A 6,361-nucleotide genomic window follows, 5' to 3' on the forward strand; every position below is an offset into this window, starting at 1 on the left:
TGATAAATGGTATTTTATACCACTTAGAGCGTCTCGTAACGGCTTGAATTGGTATCTTGAACTCGAGTATTTTATGTATTTAACGCGTTTTCGAGTGTTTTTGCATTTCAGGGTGTAACTTGCTTAGATAGGAGAATATCATCAAAATAAGCTAAGGGAAGTACTTGGGATCAGTTGTGGGGAGTTGTGCAAAGAAATCAGCAAAATCAGAAGCAAACTTAGGAAAATTCCAGAAGGCTTGCAGGCGCCCGCCTGGAAGGAGCAGGCGACCGCCTGGTAGCAGGCGCCTGCCTGGAAGGAGGAGGAGGCCTCTTGGGTTCGTAATTTCAGAATCTGATTTTTGGAATTTAAGTTCTAATGGGCTTCAGTTGGCGCTGTTTCTTGTGGACTCTTATATAAACCTATTGGGGAGACGTTTTCAACAACAAGTAACAAGGAGAGAAGATCAAGAAGACCGTTTTAGCACGCAACAATGAAGAAGAGGAAGCATACGTTATCTTGTGACTCTTTTAATTCGTTGTAACAATGGATGCTAGTTTTCTTTACTCTTTGAACCTTAATACTCATGTGACGTACTCTGTTATTTATTAAATATTTTTATTAGTTTACATCGTTATGTTATTATCATGTTTTCATATGAACCCATGGTGACAATGAGTTCTATTATGGGCTAATCGTGATTATGGGATCATAGCGGATTTACTATGGATTTCTTTAGTTAATTGTTTAATATCTTGGTATATGGTGATTGTATGATATCTAGCATAGGTTGTGCGTATTCGTCTTATGTGCGTCACGAACATATAAGATAGTTTGTTAATCTCTTGTGAAGCGACAGTGAATCTTGAGATTTAGAACTTGCCATGCTAGCATAGGTTCATATATTGTATGCATGATTAGTGGGTAACTCTAACCGTTTTACTTGCCCTGTGTAATCATAATGAATAACTTGCACTTAAATCGTTATGTTGTCAAATTCTGTAGATATATAGGGTCTCAACATAATTGATGCCTATTCAACTTCTATCTTAATTGTGGATGCTTGGTAGAATGGTATTCGTACAACGAAAGTTGGCGCTTATCAGTTTCATGTTGTTCGATTAATATCATCACCATTACATGCTAAGGGTAATAACAATAACTATTGAATGAAGTAGTAATGAAGTTATGGTCTCATGTGTATTTAATATTGATAATTTAAGTGTTTAATTCTCGTAGTTAATATTAGTTAATCAACCTTAATTGTTATTGTCTTGACATTGAAGAGTAATCATACATTGGTGAGTAAGTGTTAATTAAATATAATTAATCAGAGTCTCTGTGGGAACGAACTAGAAATCATTCTATATTACTTGCGAATTCGTATACTTGCCTGATTTATTTAGCGCATTCTTTGTGCCTAACAAGTTTTTGGCATCGCTGCCGGTGACTCGGTGTTAATTTATTTAATTTATGTACTTGCCATCATTGGTCGTTAGGATTCAGTGATTAAGATTTGTTACTTACTGCTTTCGGTTTTTATTTCAGGTACTCTAGCAAGCGTTTATGCAAACACGTTCTCGCACTCGCAAGAGGACTCTGGATAAAGCTGCGGAGACAGATACAACTTTTGATTTTCTGGAGAAGATAGTTTTTGAAGATTCGGATAAAGAGAGTGAAAAGAAAGAACTTGAAATAATGGGTGATCATATAGTTCAAGCTGATCCAGCTCTTATGGACTTTTCTCGGCCTAAAATTGATGAAATTCAGTCAAGCATCATTCATCCGGCTATTGAGGCCAATAATTTTGAAATCAAGCCGGGCACTATTCAGATGGTGTAGAATTCTGTTTCTTTCGGAGGTGCTACGACTGAAGATCCCAACATGCATATCAGGAATTTTGTCGAGATCTGTAGTACTTTCAAATATAATGGTGTTACTGATGAGGGTATCAAGCTGAGGCTTTTCCCATTCTCTCTGAGGGACAAAGCTAAGGACTTGTTACATTTTTTATCGGTTGGGTCCATTACTACTTGGCAAGATCTTGCACAAAAGTTTCTGGTGAAGTTCTATCCAATGGCCAAAACTGCAGCTATGAGGAGTGCTCTTACTCAGTTTGCGCAGCAACCATGAGAAACTATGTGCGAAGCTTGGGAGCGCTATAAGAAGATGTTGAGAAAGTGTCCACATCATGGTATGCCTAACTGGATGGTGATCACTGGTTTCTACAATGGTTTGGGGGTCCAATCTCGACCCATGCTCGATGCAGCTTTTGGAGGCGCCTTGTGGGCCAAAAGCTATACTGAGGCCTATAATCTCGTTGAAACTATGGCTACAAATGAGTATCAAAACCCAACTCAAAGGATGATGCCTGGGAAGGTAGCAGGTATTCTGGAAGTTGATGTAGCTACAGCTATTGCAGCACAGCTCCAAGTGTTGTCTATGAAGATCGATTCTTTAGCCAACTATGGAGTCAATCAAATAGCTATTGTCTGTGAGATTTGTGCAGGCTCTCATGCTACGGATCAGTGTTCTCTTGTTAATGAATCTATTCAGTATGTGAACAATTATCAGTGACCGCAGTAACCTGTGCCCGCTACTTATCATCCTAATAACAGAAATCATCCCAATTTCAGCTGGAGCAATAATCAGAATGCTGTTCAGCAACCATATCAGCAAGCTGCAAGTAAACAGTTTAATCCACCTGGATTCCAGCAACCTCAATAATATGCTCAAAGGTAAGCATATCCTCAACAAGGAGGTGCTGCTCCACCTTCTAGTGCTGATTTTGAGGAGTTAAAGCTGTTGTGCAAAAGTTAGGCTATTTAGATCAAGACCTTAGAAAATCAAATTGGACAAATAGCCAATGCCTTTCTTTATCATCAACCTGGCACACTTCCCAACGATACTGAAGTGCCAGGAAGGAAGGAAGCTAACAAGCAAGTCAAAGCTGTCACCTTAAGGTCTGGAAAAGTTGCTGATGCTGAAAAAGCAAAGATGGAGAAGCTAAAGTTGTAGATGAAGAAGAAAAGCAAAAGGAGAAAGAGGGGGAACCAAGGAAGACTACTGTTGAACACACTCTGCCTGAGGGTAATACAGGGGAGAAACAGCTCTATCCTCCACCACCTTTTCCTAAGAGATTGCAAAAACAAAAGTTGGACAAGCAATTTGGTAAGTTTCTGGAGGTGTTCAAGAAACTTCACATCAACATACCTTTCGCTGACGCTCTAGAGCAAATGCCTAGTTATGCGAAATTCATGAAAGGTATTCTATCAAGGAAGGTGAAACTGGATGATCTTAATACCGTTGCTCTAACGGAAGAGTGCAGTGATGTGCTACAACAAAAGTTACCTCCAAAGCTTAAGGATCTAGGTAGCTTCACCATTTCTTGCACCATTGGCAAGTTGTCATTCAACAAGTGCCTTTGCGATTTGGGAGCAAGCATCAATCTGATGCCGTTGTCTATCTTCAAAAAGCTGAATTTGCCTGATCTGAAGCCCACCTACATGTCTCTACAATTGGCTGATCGTTCTATTACATACCCACGAGGCATCGTGGAGGACGTGCTAGTAAAGGTGGACAAGCTCATCTTTCCTACAGATTTTGTCATTCTGGATTTCGAGGAAGATAAGAAGATTCCCATAATCTTGGGAAGACCTTTCTTGGCTACAGGCCGTACCTTGATAGATGTGCAAAAAGGTGAACTTACTATGAGGGTGCAAGATCAGGATATGACATTCAATGTGTTCAATGCAATGAAATTCCCTACGGAAGATGAGGAGTGTTTCAAGATGGATTTGATTGATTCTGCAGTTACTTCAGAACTTGATCATGTGCTAAGGTCTGATGCCTTAGAAAAAGCCTGATTGGGGGAATTTGACAGTGATGATGAGGAAGGCAATGAGCAGTTACAATATCTAAATGCTTCTCCTTAGAAATGAAAGCTAGACATGCCATTTGAATCTCTTGGTAATATTGATCTCAAGAATGCTGAGGGAAAGCTCAAACCATCTATCGAAGAAGCACCTACTTTGGAGCTTAAGCCATTGCCTGAACACTTGAGGTATGCTCTTTTAGGTGATGCATCTACTTTGCCTATTATTATTTCAGCTAACCTTTCAGGTAGTGATGAGGACAAGCTTTTGAGGAATCTGAGAGAATTTAAATCGGCCATCGGATGGACTATAACAGATATAAAAGGGATCAGCCCTTCGTACTGCATGCATAAAATTCTGCTAGAGGAAGGTAGTAAGCCGACTGTTGAGCAACAACAAAGGCTTAATACTATCATGACAAAAGTGGTAAAGAAAGAAATTCTATAGTGGCTGGATGCAGGAATCATATATCCTATTTCTGACAGTTCTTGGGTGAGCCCCGTGCAATGTGTACCTAAGAAAGGAGGTATTACCATGGTAGCAAATGAGAAGAACAAGCTCATCCCCACTCGAACAGTCACATGATGGAGGGTATGTATGGATTACAAAAAGTTGAATAAAGCCACAAGGAAGGATCACTTCCCTCTTCCATTTATTGATCAGATGCTTGATAGGTCGGCTGGTCATGAGTATTATTGTCTTCTGGATGGCTATTCGAGCTACAATCAGATTTGTATTGCACCAGAAGATCAGGAGAAGACTACTTTCACTTGTCCATTCAGCACGTTTGATTTTTGCAGAGTATCTTTTAGCTTATGTGGCGCACCTGCCACTTTTCAGAGATGCATGATGGCTAAATTCTCTGATATGATTGGAAATAATATTGAAGTGTTTATGGACGACTTCTCCGTCTTTGGACATTCGTATGATGAATGCTTGAATAATCTCCGTTTGGTGCTCAAAAGGTGTGTGGAAACCAATCTAGTGCTCAATTGGGAAAAATGTCATTTCATGGTGCAACAAGGCATCATGCTTGGCCATAAGGTCTCTAGTAAGGGTCTTGAGGTGGATAAGGCCAAGGTGGGAGTCATTGAAAATCTCCCGCCACATATTTCTGTGAAAGAAACCCGTAGCTTTCTTGGTCATGCGGGTTTTTATCAGCGTTTCATCAAGGACTTCTCTAAAATATCTAAGCCATTGTGCAACTTGCTCGAGAAAGATGTGCCTTTGAAATTTGATGATATATTCTTGGCATCATTCGAGACTCTAAAGAAGAGTTTGATCACTGCACCAGTTATTACGGCACTTGATTGGAGAGAACCTTTTGAGATGATGTGCGATGAAAGTGATTATGCAGTGGGAGCAGTTCTTGGGCAGCGTAAGTCTAGTATCTTTCGTGTGGTCTACTATGCTAGTAAGACACTAAATGGAGCTAAACTGAACTACACCACTACTGAGAAGGAGCTCTTGGCGATAGTTTTTGGTTTCGAAAAATTTCGATCTTATCTACTTGAGACAAAGGTGACAATGTTTACTGATCACGCTGCCATCCGCTATCTGGTCTCGAAGAAGGATTTGAAGCCTAGTCTTATTCGTTGGGTGCTCTTGCTACAGGAATTTGAGTTAGAGATCAAGGATCGAAAAGGTACTAAAAATCAAGTAGCTGACCATCTCTCTAGATTGGAGAATCCTGATTCTACTTCACATGATAAGACATTGATCAACGAATCTTTTCCGGATGAGAAGTTGTTCGCAATTAAAGAGGAAGAGTCATGGTTTGCAGATATTATGAATTATCTTGTTAGCAATATAATGCCTCCTAATATGAATGCGGCTCAAAAGAAGAAGTTTCTGTATGAGGTGAAGTGGTATATGTGGGATGAACTATATTTGTTTAGACAAGGAGCTGACCAGATCATCAGGAGATGTATCCCATTCTGTGAGACGGAGGGGATATTACGAGACTGTCATTCCACAGTTTATGGTGGACATTATGGGGGTGAAAAGACAGTAGCTCGTATTCTTCAAGCAGGTTTTTTCTGGCCTACGTTGTTTAAGGATGCACATCAGTTCGTTTTAAGGTGTGATCGTTGCCAAAAAGTTGGGGATCTTACCAGAAAGGATGAGATGCCTTTAAATGTGATGCTTGAAGTTGTGGTCTTCGATGTTTGGGGAATCAATTTCATGCGACCATTTATCTCGTTCTGTAATAATCAGTACCTTGCTTGCAGTCGATTATATCTCGAAATGGGTAGAAGTCAAGGCTCTACCGACTAATGATGCAAAGGTAGTGTTGAGTTTTCTTCATAAGCAGATATTCACAAGGTTTGGAACGTCATGAGTTATCATAAGTGATAAGAGGTCGCAGTTTTGCAATCTTAAGTTCACTTCTATGATGCAACGCTATAATGTGAATCATCGCATTGCTACTGCCTATCATCCGCAAACTAATGGTCAAGCTGAAGTGTTTAATAGAGAGATCAAGCGCATTCTAGAGAAAGTCATTT

General features: G+C 39.9%; 1 non-coding gene across 1 annotated transcript; it reads right to left on the reverse strand.

The window, feature by feature from the left end:
• Positions 1 to 2,070: 2,070 nt before the first annotated feature.
• On the reverse strand, positions 2,071 to 2,177 carry LOC141722765 (small nucleolar RNA R71). Its single transcript, XR_012575769.1, has one exon. It is a non-coding gene; the product is annotated as a small nucleolar RNA R71 (small nucleolar RNA).
• Between the last annotated feature and the right edge of the window lie 4,184 nt (positions 2,178 to 6,361).

This window comes from Apium graveolens, chromosome 4, assembly GCF_009905375.1.
Source record: "Apium graveolens cultivar Ventura chromosome 4, ASM990537v1, whole genome shotgun sequence".
Taxonomy (NCBI): domain Eukaryota; kingdom Viridiplantae; phylum Streptophyta; class Magnoliopsida; order Apiales; family Apiaceae; genus Apium; species Apium graveolens.